The sequence below is a fragment of the Sapajus apella genome, unplaced genomic scaffold (assembly GCF_009761245.1).
Source record: "Sapajus apella isolate SASKATOON/1434 unplaced genomic scaffold, GSC_monkey_1.0 scaffold47, whole genome shotgun sequence".
Classification (NCBI taxonomy): domain Eukaryota; kingdom Metazoa; phylum Chordata; class Mammalia; order Primates; family Cebidae; genus Sapajus; species Sapajus apella.
Genome location: NW_022436987.1, coordinates 4,370,340 through 4,382,733, shown reverse-complemented (window position 1 = coordinate 4,382,733; position 12,394 = coordinate 4,370,340). Strand labels below are relative to the sequence as shown.

Below are 12,394 nucleotides of genomic sequence, written 5' to 3'. Positions count from 1 at the left end.
TGAAGCTCAGCAGGGGTGTCCCCGGGGTTACCAGCCTTCAGCATTCCCTCTAGCAATACCCCATTCTCTTACCTAGGGGTGATTTGCACCTTTCCACTGAGGCCTCTCTGTGCTCCTTCCCTACCTTTCATGGTAATACTGTGGCCTGCCTCTTATCCTGGTACTAAGTTAAAGTAAAGTTTGAAAGTTCCACTCTGAGCCTTGACTCTTGGCCACAGTGAGGCATGTTGAAGGTTCCTTCTGGTTTATTCTTATTTGGATTCCCCATGGACCATGTGAGGCCAGGAACTCTCAAGTTCTGGAAAGATACGACTGCTTCTGGACCTTTGCGTTTATGATTACATGGTATCGGGGATGATTAGATGACTTTTAGTGATTCTTCTGGCCTCTAAAGATCAGTCAATAATTTTCTAGTTTTGGAATTGAAATGGTTGGGGTGAACTCGGCTTAGGATATAATCTCACTTAATGAAGTCAAAACATTTGAATTTTCTAACCAAATAATTATGTTTTAAACCCCAGCCTTGATAGAGTCTCTAAAAAATGTCTTGAGACAGTTATGGGAAGTCTTCAGCTTCATTCACCTTTGAATGCTGCCAAGTTGATTACTCTCCTAGCCCACATCTCCTTGATGTGTATGAGGAAGGACTGGGTCTAATTTTGGGGGTGGGCTGGCAAGGTAAGAAGGTGAGGTCAGTTTTTACCAGAGTACTAAAAATTCTAGTACCTTAGATTGAGGGTATGGGAGAAAAGGTGTCTACCCAGGTCATAGTTCTGAAAATAGGCAGTAGCATGAAGTACCAAACCTATCTAATACTTTATTAGATGTCCATCTCAAATACAGGGAGTTTGAAAATAATGTTTTTATCATTTGGTATTTCCATGCTTGGACTCATTTGGGAAAATAATGTTTTTTGACTTTTTTCTATTTTCATGCCCTGCACAGACCCTACCTGGTACAATTTTCTATTTCTTAGCTCAGAGTGTCTATAGAGTGGGTTGCCTGGTATGTCAGCTGCCCTCACTCTTGTGTAATAGAAATGTATTTCCAGGCTGGGGACATGGAGGAGACGAACTGGATTCCTCCCTCCTTCTGTTGCCAGGCCTCTCTGCATTGGCACTTTATCTTTTCAGTGTTTCTGGCTGTGTTGGGTTTATTTGTGAGACTGATGTAACAATAAAATGAAATCTTCCCCTCTGTGTGCTTGTCTGACAAAGTCTTTGTGTCAGGGCCCCAGTCTGGAAGGTGGGGGAGACCAGGTACATTCTGATTGCATCAGTGTTTTTCTCTTAGGGTCTTCTGTTCCTCCATTGTTACTGGCCCTTCAGGTGTCTCTTATTGACGGCATGTCCTTGGGCAAGTTAGTGAACTTCACTGAACTTGGTTTTGTAATCTATAAAACAGAAGTAATAACAGTGCTTACCTCGCAGCATCAAATGAGAAAATCCATATAGAGTGGTTGGCATATGGTGGTCACTCAGAGCTTCAAATATGGGAACAATCTTTTATGGTGGGTCAGTCAGCAGTGTTTGAGAGAACACTTCTAGAAAAGGAAATATAGCTAGACACAGTGGCTCACACCTGTAATCCCAGCATTCTGGAAGGCTAAGGCTGGAGGATTACTTGAGCCCAGGAGTTCAAGACCAGCCTGGACCATACAGTGAGATCTCTTCTCTAAATTTTTTTTTTTCATTAGTCAGGAGTGGTGGCATGCAACTGTAGTGCTAGCTACTCGAGAGACTGAGGTGGGAGAATCACTTGAACCCGGGAGGTCTAGGCTGCAGTGAGCTGTGATTGAGCCACTGTACTCCAGCCTGGGCAACAGAGTGAGACCCTGTCTCAAAAAAAAAAAAAAAAAAAAGAAATATTTATTTAGTTCAAACAAATGGAAGAGGTTTGAGAATGGAAAGGGTTGAATGAACCTTAATATATAGTTAAAGTCATTGTCTAAATGGCATCCCAAATAAATGTATTTTAAAGATGATGGAAACTTACGTTTTAAGTATTGATGTTTTTAATATGACTTAAACAGCATGGTTAAATAGTCAACAAGCAATCTGCTTTCATTATGACAATGGTTATCATCATCTAGAATTATGGTTTTACTACTACTCAGACGATACTGCCATTCTACCTCAAAAGATTTTGTTTTGTTTTTGCCAATTTATTCTAATGATAAAAAACGTCAAGTATTTCACCTACTAGGTCCTTAAGCAATGAGTGACAGAATCAATATTCATAAGCATCTCAGAAGAATAAAACCAACAAATTAAGTTTTACCCAGAGTTAAGAATATATATTGTTACCTTCATTTTAAAATACTTATTTCATTTGCATAGTGGGGGAGAACTTGGATTAACAGAAATTCGTGTTAAAATGATACTGATGTTTTAGTTGATTACACGTTGTATGTAGAAATATTAAGGACTAGGACTCTTTGTATAGGAGATGTCATTTGCAAGACAGGGACGTGTATACAGTTTGTGGCATGTCCAGAAAAGTGCAATGGTAGTATGATTACTGTCTTCAGAGTTGTCATTGGAAAGTGGCTTTTTTTTCTGGTACCAAAGGCAAGCATTTCTTTCTTTCTTTTTTTTTTTTTGAGACGTCGTCTCGCTCTGTTGCCAGGCTGGAGTGCAATGGCATGATCTCGGCTCACTACAACCTCAGTCTCATGGATTCCAGATTCAAGCAATTCTCCTGCCTCAGCTTCCCAAGTAGCTGGGACTACAGGTGCACACCACTACGCCCAACTAATTTCTGTATTTTTAGTAGAGATGGAGTTTCACCATGTTGGCCAGGATGGTCTCGATCTCTTGACCTTGTGATCCGCCCGCCTAAGCCTCCCAAAGTGCTGGGATTATATGTGTGAGCCACTGTGCCCAGCTGAAGGCAAGCATTTCTAATAAATGGAGGTAGCAGAGAGGTATACCCTGACTCAACTGGAGGAAAGCATTTACTATATACCAAGGACGATGCTATCCCCTGCAAAGAAGGTGGTATTATTCAGTTTTACAGAAGAGAAAACTAAGGCTTAGAATAGTATCAATAAACAATGATTGAGCACAATTATTATTTTAATAGTATCTTCATGACATTTAATATTGAGCACATCCCAGCACTTTGGGAGTCCAAGGTGGGAGGATCGCTTGAAGCCAGGAGTTCGAGACCAGCCTGGGAAACATAACGAGATCCTATCTCTACAAAAAATTTAAAAATTAGCTGGGCACAGTGGTGTGTGCCTGTAGTCTCTGCTACTCCAGAGGCTGAGGCAGGGGGACCCCTTGAGCCCAGGACTTCAGAGGCTGCATTGAGCTCTGATCACACCACTGCACCCCAGCCTGGGCATAATTTCTAATGCCAAATTCTTTGATTCTAGGACATCTTTATTAAAATGGCATATCAAATGTAGCTTCTTGTTGATTCATGCATTATGAGCTTGTTTGAAGGGTTCCAGGCTGCTGTTCTCAAGAAGCAGAGACAAACTAATCTTTGTGTTATTGCTTAGATCAGCTGTTGCTTCAAACTTCTATTATCAGTGCATCCTGAGCTATAGTACAGCGCTGTCTTATTTCATACTTACCTGTCTGGCCACTGACCTACTGGAGGCTATTTCTCACATGGTGTCAAGCACATGGACATTGTGACAACTGTTTTCTTGACGACCTTTTTATTAAACGGTTGTGGTGTTTTTTTTTTTTTTTTTCTTTTTTTTTTTGAGATAAGCACATGGACATTGTGACAACTGTTTTCTCAGGGACCTTCTTATTAAAGGATTGTGGTATGTTCTTCTTTTTCTTTGTCTTTTTTTTTTTTTTTTTTTTTTGGTCTCACTCTGCCACCCAGACGGGAGTGCAGTGGTGCGATCTCAGCTCACTGCACCTCCACCTCCTGGGTTCAACTGATTCTCCTGCCTCAGCCTCCCAAGTAACTGGGATTATAGGTGCCCCACCATCACACCTGTAGAGACAGGGTTTCACCATGTTGGCCAGGTTGGTCTGGAACTCCTTACCTCAAGTGATCTACCTGCCTCATCCTCCCAAAGTGCTGGGATTACAGGCATAAGCACCGCCTGGCTGGTATGTTCTGAAAGACTCAAGCCACCAGGTGCCTGACCAGAATGGACAAAAAGGTAGGTGTTCACCTTCTTTTAGATGGTGACTTATTCAAAAGTTCTAGCAACCTGATGGCCGTAGGCCTTATTCTTTCTTTCCAGCATCTTTTTTACATTCTTTCCTGGGCCTATGCATCTTCTGACAAATTCTAGCCACCATAATAATCAGAGAGGGGACTTCAATCCCGGTGTTGCTTTTACTTTAGCCAGAGTAACCTCCCAATTTGTAATTAAAACAGAAAATCAAACTCTCCAGGGAACCCAGATACTCCCATGTTGACATACACTAACACTGCCACTTGCCTTAAACAAGAGAAGTGGGTTGAGAAGAGGGAGTATAGTTATTCTAGTAGAGGTACTTGTGTGCCAAGGGACAGATTGGCAGGCAGAGGAAATAGGGACATAGTATCTTCTGTACTCTAAGCCTGCATAAGAGGAATTTAACTGCTTTCATCAGTTAGCAAACTAATTGAGGGGTTCTGTTATGAAATGCTGGACTCCTTGAATACATTGGATAGCCTTGTGCTTGAGGTGGATGCTATAGTGATAAGTGATTTTCATCTTGCTTGTTCTGGAAATAGGTAAGGACATGAGAATTTGAATAGTGCTGGAGCTGACCATAATGAGGGGGCAATTATCCTGCTTTATAAGTCCTGCAGAAACTGAGCTGTAGGACTCAAAATACAGCGGATTAGAAACATACCTTCCTCCTGAAATGCCAATAAAATGACAGTAAAGGAATGTTAAATGATATAAGGACAAAGAACATGAGAGAAATTATGGCAGCATCCAGGCAATGTCAGCAAAACCTTTGAATCTGGAAAGCAAAAAACAAGGAACAAACTGAGTAAACCACAGAAAGCAGAAATCTGGGACAGGCGCTGGAGGAGTGTTACCAGCAATAAGCAAGCACATTTGTACCACAGAACCCCAGAAAAGGCTTAGGAATTGGAGGTATCAGTTATCTGGAAAACAAGAGGTAGTAGATGGAGGGCTTAAAAACAAGATGGTTACTTGAAAGACTATAAAGTTAGTCCTGAGACTCTCACCCCTTATAAATTCATTCATTCAATCTCCTGGGGAAGACGAACTAGTTGGAGCCACCAAGAACAACTGGGAGCTGAGGGGAGACATCCTACTGAATATAGGGATTTAAAGCTTAGCATTCTGTTTGTTTTTTTAAGACAGGGTCTCACTCCATTGCCCAGGCTAGAGTATGGTGGCATAATCATGGCTCGCTGTAGCCCCAACCTCCTGGGCTCAAGTGATTCTCCCACCTCAGCCTCTTGAATAGCTGGGACTACAGGCATGCACCATCACACCTGGGTAATTTTTATATTCTATGTACAGACAGGATTTCACCATGTTGCCTGGGCTGGTCTTGAACTCCTGGACTCTAGTGATCTGTCTACTTCGGCCTCCCAGAGTGCTGGGATTACAGGCATGAGCCAGTATGCCCAGCCTAAACCTTGGCATTCTGAAGAGTCGGAAACCCTTCCTTGGCTTAGATCCCAGAACTCTGAAACTTGGCTGTTATCTTAGGATACTGCTTTCACTGCAGCCCTCTCAAGGTGATTTTTTTCTCCCACAGTCCTATTACTGTTCCTGGAGATGGGGTAGATGATATTCTTGTTCCTCATTACTGCTTCCAGACATGTCTCCTATCTTTTAAAACTCTCAGTTTTAAAAACTCCCATACCATCAAATTATATCTCTTCTCTTCATTGCTATCATCTACAAAATCTACAAACCCGTGGGTCATTCCCTCTCATTTCTCAGTAAGTTTAGCTCGTTACTCATTTCATTTCCTGCAACACTACTCCTGATTTAATTCTTGGCAATTTTTAATTACACACATGGATAATCCTTCCAACATCTGACTACAGGTTCTTTGAATAGTTTTCCACTGATCTTGTTCTCTATTTCCATCCATTCACTCTCACAGTCATACCTTAGATCTGTCTTATTATTAGTAAAAGCTGTAACCCCTCCATAATCTATCTCATCTGACCACCACTGTCTATCTTCCAGACATCTGGTAACTTAACTCCAGCACTCCTTTCACAACCACCTTTTCATTGTCCCTAATCTCCAAGTTCCTTCTCTTCCCATCATAATCAACTTAAATCTCAGGAGCAATCATTATAATCATGCAAATTGCATGTATGTTTAACTTAGTTTACCCCTTTTTGTCACACTCACTTTGCAAAATCACAACTTTAAAGCCAGCTCTTTGCCTACTTTGTACCTACTTCTGTGCAGCAACTATGCTGAATAGTATCTCTTTAAATTCTTATCCATAACTTTCAGGCCTTTAATGCTGCCTGACAATCATATTTCCCTATTTACCTTCCCATTCTCCTAGATCAGGAGTCAGCCAACTTTTTCTGTAAAGGGCCAGATAAACATTTTTGGCATTGCAGGTCATAGTCTCTTTTGCAGTTATTCAACTATGCCACTGTAGCATGAAAGTAGCCAGAGGCAATATGTAAATAAATTTGAGGTGCATTTTTTTACATGTCATGATGTAATATCATCTTAAATTTTCACCCAATCATTTAAAAGTAAAAAAGTATCCTTAGCTTGTGGACTGCACCAAAATAGGATTTGGTCACAGGCTATAGATTGCTGTGTTATGTCCTAAATTATTTCATACCTTCTCTTTTCTTCCAATACTTCCTTCCCCATTCTCTCTCTCAGATGATGACCTTGCTTTCCACTTCATTCATCCCTCACATCTACTTACTTACCAGCATCTATAGGCATATGTTCAGCTTTCCCTTCCATTGCTGTGTTACCTTGCACAATGTCTAAATACTACATAACTCGCTGTTTTTCTTCCTCACTAGAGTCTAGTCCCAGAAGACAGTTTTGTCTGATGTATACCCAGAACCTGGAACAGTGTTTGGCACATAGTAAGTGCTCAACAAATACCTGAATGAATGAATACTATGAGACTAGCAGGCAGGCAAAAGTATAGAGAATTTTACTCCAGAAGAACTTACCTCTCTTTCTAAGAGAAAAGACCTACCTGTCCTGACAGTTTGAGATCTCCTTGATTATCCTAAGTGGTACCTTTTCAAATTTATTTGAAAAAACACGCACAATTGAAAAAAAACAACTCCTATTTTATGGGATCAAACCAGTATATAATATGTATATATGATATGTGTGTGTAAGAAACTGAAGTTTCACAAAGTAATTCCCTTTCCATGTATGACGTATTCTGAGGTAGTATTTTCTATTCTGTTCTGTCATTTAGAGGAAATAGAACTGATTAGATTGATTTCACAAACTATCAGAAGTTTGAAAAATACTGCAGTATGTCCTACTAATTACAAGTCCTGAGTATGTACACAGAACCTTTTTTTTTTTGGAGACAGAGTCTTGGTCTCCAGCCCAGGCTGGAGTGCAGTGACATTATCTCAGCTCACTGCAACCTCTGCCTCCTGGGTTCAAGTGATTCTCATGTCTCAGGCTCCCAAGTAGCTTGGATTATAGGCCCATGCCACCATGCCTGGCTAATTTTTGTATTTTTAGTAGAGACAGGGTTTCACCATGTTGGCCAGGCTGGTCTTGAACTCCTGGCCTCAAGTGATCTGCCTGCCTCAACTTCCCAAAGTGCTGGGGTTACAGGTGTGAGCCACCTCACTGGCCAATATAAACAGAACTTTCCATCAGCTTTCTAATGCCCCACTCTTACATATTAGTGGATAGCCAAGGATATCCAGACTTTTAAGAAAAGCTTCCAACACAAAACAGAAACAAAGACTTAAAAATTCAACACAGACAATTCAAGAAACAAAAGAAAACATTAGAAATAATTTTAGAATAATCAGATACTGCAACCACCAAATGGAACAGACTGCTACATTTAAAAAGGGGAGGAGGGTGGACAAGAAAGTGCTTCCCTGGAGGACATTATGCCAAATGGAATAAGCCAGGCACTGAAAGACAACTTCACGTGATTCCCAATGTAGAATCTAAAACAAACTCAGAGAATAGAATGATGGTTACCAGAGAGTAGAGGGAGGAGATATTAGGAGAAACCGGGAGATGTTGGTCAGAGAGTACAAAGTTTCAGTTAGACAAAGGGAATACATTTTTTCAGATAAATAGTATAGCATGGTTAATAATAGTGTATTGTATATGTCAAAATTGCTGAAGGCAAATTTCAAGTATTCTCATCACAAAGAAGTATTTGAGGTGATGGATATGTTAATTAGCTTGATTTAATCTTTCCACATTGTATACATATAACATCACTTTGTACCCCATAAGTATATCCAATTTGTACTTGTCCATTTACAATAAAAGTTTACAAAACTAATAAATGTTTTTTAATTATAAGAGAGGTTGACAAAAAAGTGCTCTGGTACATTTAAAACATGATAACAAAAATTTTCAAATTCAAAAGAAAAGCTGCAAGATGGAAATCTTTCAGAAAAACAGAAGTAGAAAACAGGGAAGAAGAGATAAAATTATTTCAGGACAAAAGTTGTGCAATAGGTTTAGAGAACAGCTAGTCCAGAGTGCAGGATGATGGGCTCCTAGAGAGTTGTCTCCAGTTTTTAAAATAAACTGAGAGACTACTGGATGTGTTTCAATGTTTTGAGAGGAGAATTTGAGATAAACTGATTATAGACACTAGAATGCTAGGTACTTCAGAAAGTTGCATGGAGAAAGAGGCAATGGTTAACCTCAAAGAAAGGAAATGTAATCATACTATGCTAGTTGGACCAATTATATACCTTTATAATAGTATAATGAATAGTCCCCTACCTATATAGGGTGATACAAATTGAAGGACGGAAGATGGAGAAATAATATATGTATGTATTAGCAGTCGTTAGAGTATAAATATATATCTTATTTCCCATAACAAAAAGTAAAATAATGTCCCAAACTGAAAAATTAAGAACTAGTAGTATAAGCAGGCTATTTAGAAATTTGGAGATAAATCCCAGAAGAGATAGCTGGGAGAAAAAAGATTAGATCTAGGGAGTAGAAACTGAGTGTAGAGGACTGGAACAGAGTCTACTGTTTTTCATTATAAACCTAGTGATATTATTTGATTTATTAATGTAATAATAAAAATCTGATTAATGTGGTACTTCATTTATTTGAAAATTTTAGGAGGAAGGACTGTTTTCATTAAGTTTTTTTTTTTTTTTTTTTTTTTAGGGGGGGGTCATTATGGTTTCCCAGGCTGGAGGGAAATGGCACGATCTTGGCTCACCACAACCTCCACCTCCTGGGTTCAAGTGATTCTCTTGCCTCAGTCTCCCAAGTAGCTGGGATTACAGGTGCCCACCACAACTGGCTTTTTATATTTTTAGTAGAGACAGGGTTTCACCATGTTGGCCAGGCTGGTCTCAAACTCCTGATCTCAAGTGATTCACACACCTCGGCCTCCCAAAGTGCTGGGATTACAGGTGTAAGCCACTTCGCCTGGCCCTTCTACATCTTTTTTTTTTTTTGAGACAAAGTTTTGCTCTGTCACCCAGCTGGAGTGCAGTGGCTCAATCTCAGCTCGCTGAAAACTGTCTCCCAGGTTCAAGCGATTCTCATGCCTCAGCCTCCTGAGTAGCTGGGATTATAGGTGCTTGCCACCATGCCTGGCAAATTTTGTATTTTTAGTTGAGATGGGTTTCACCATGTTGGCCAGGCTGTTCTTGAACTTCTGACCTCAGGTGATCCACCTGTTTTGGCCTCCCAAAGTGCTGGGATTACGGGTGTGAGCCACCACACTGGGCCTATTTTCATTAAGTATTCTAAGATACTGGGAAATCAACAATACTGATTGGCACCTCTAAAAGGAACTAAAAATTCTCCCCACTCTAGTACTGACCTGCACTGTGGTGTTTTGTTATTTTAGGGACCCCAGTAACTTGTCAGCAGTAGCTCTAGAAACATAATATTCTGTCCCCATACATTGTTGTTATCGTGGTGAACACCAGCAAGTGATGCACTTCGGTGGCTTTATACGCAGCAATAGACTGAAAAATCCCACTAAACAGGGCTGAGTAGGAGGGAGCATCCTAGCGGGTGCACACAATAAAGAAAAGGGCTCATAAGACCTTTCCAGGGAATGCTCAGAAATAACTGGAAGGATGTGTGTATGTGTGTCCCTAGTCATAATCACTGGAGGCACAATACAATGAAATCACCGACGCTGTGCATAACTCCATTTGTTCTCCTGGACTGGTATTGCCTGGGTAAGTGCTGGGTAGATCAGAATGGGTGGGGTGGAAGAATAAGGGGCATCCAGAGAGCTATGTGATCACTGGACGGGAAAGGGCATGGGGGGATGCAGACAGATGGCAAAACCTTGGTCCAAGATATATTTGTCCCAGATACACAAATTGTCACTTTGCTCCCTCCCTTTGTGACTTCCACACTTATAAAAAAGGTTCCTCTTCCTTTTCTAACCATGCCCCACCAGGGAATTTTTCAGGCCTTACAAAGAAGTGAGAGGACCCAGGCCAGGTGGGAGGTTACACCGGGACCTATAGCACTCATTTCGAGGAAGGGAGTAGGGAAACTTAGTTACAAGGAAGCAAGGAAAAGAGAGGGAGAAGAGTGGGTACTAAGGCCAGTGCTGTCTATAAACAGAACAACTCCCATGTGCACATCTTTGGGCATCTCAGCATCCCCTCTCATGAAATCTGATAAGGATTCAAGTAGGTGCTAGATACTTTTCTTTTAGACTAACCAGAGGAGCCTGTCCTATTCACCTTTTCCCTGGTCCCTACAAACATCATATTAATCTGTCTCCAGGTATTAACAATAATAAGACAAAGTCCTTACCCTCAGAGAACTCACAATATTTTGGTGGAGGCTGGAGTATAAAGGCAAATGTGAAAACTTAATTTTATCACAATGGGGTAAAGTTAAGAGATCTATGCAAACATAGAAAGGAGTGCACTTAGGGAAGGTTTTCTGGCTTAGAAGACTCCTGACCTAAAGGAAAAGTGAGAGTTATCTAGATATGAGCAGGGCAGAACAAGAGAAACTGACCCCTCCAGTCTGTTGAGTCACCTGAAATTACATTCATTTTTTGGCAGACATATACTTCCCCCAAACGTTCAGCTGTAGCAGCTGTGCCAGTTCTTCCTTGTCAGCCCGCTCCTTACCTGGGCCTAAGCCTTCATTGTCTCCAGTCAGGCAACTATCTCGTAGTCACACTCCACTCATGGCAGCCACATTCTGTATTTGAGAACAGCACTACCTAACAGCACTATAACATTTTATATTGGCTACATTTAAAGGTTAAAAAACAGGTGAAATATTTTACTAATATATTTTATTTAACCTAATATATCTAAAATATTTAAACCATAAAATTATTGAAATATTTTTCATTTTAAAAATATTGTATTTGAAATTAAATAGTCTTTGAAATATGCTGTATATTTTACACAGCACATTTCAATTCAGTCTAGCCACATTTCAAATGCTCAACTGCCACATGTAGCTAGCTAGTAGTTATACCATGCAGCTCTAAAATTCTGCCCAGACTGAGTGTGCGTGGTGTTTCTCCATTAAACAGATGAAGCCCGTCAGACTGACACACAACTATGTATTTTCTCTAAGCCTCAGTACCTCCCGCCCACCACCTTGAAAAAATTCAGAAGAGAAGGCCTATAAGGTGTCATACGGCAGGGACTCCCTTTAGATGCCAAGTCTAGACAACCCTAAACTGACCCCTAACTTGCACCTGAATCACCTTTTAGCAATCAGATCCAGTGCCTCACTGACACATTTAACCCAGGGAGTCTCCAGTTTGTCTTCTGGCCAGTAGAACACCCACTACAAAGCCTTGACCATTCATCAATGTAACAGCACCTTCACAGGGCAGTCTGGTGAGAGGACATCTAACCCTGCCGCTCTGCTTCCTATTGAGAACAATATCAGACACCTTCTTGTGTTAGATTCACACGAATCTAAGAATCACACGGGCGAAAAATAGAACATTCTGTTAAAACATTTCCAGAAATTAGAAAAAGACCATCTTTAAAAAATCTGTTTAGAGATTAAAACACGGGTATTACATGGAGCATAAATTGAAATCCATTCCCTCATATTGAGCCAAAAACTACAGGCCCAGAGAAGGGAAATGATTAGCCTAAGGTCATTTAATAAATCCCTAGAGGCTGTGATGATTCCCTGCATCCTTGCCACTATCTCCATTGTCTCCACTAAAAAAATACTTCAGTGGGAGACTGTGCTAAAGTACTCCTAAAGTACTTGCTTGAGAAGGACGGCTCTGGGGAGACT

General features: G+C 40.6%; 1 long non-coding RNA gene across 1 annotated transcript; it reads left to right on the top strand.

Moving 5' to 3' along the window:
* Positions 1 to 3,888: 3,888 nt before the first annotated feature.
* Positions 3,889 to 6,536, top strand: LOC116525106. The gene is made up of 2 exons (XR_004257579.1): positions 3,889 to 3,927; positions 5,540 to 6,536. It is a non-coding gene; the product is annotated as an uncharacterized LOC116525106 (long non-coding RNA).
* Positions 6,537 to 12,394: the final 5,858 nt, after the last annotated feature.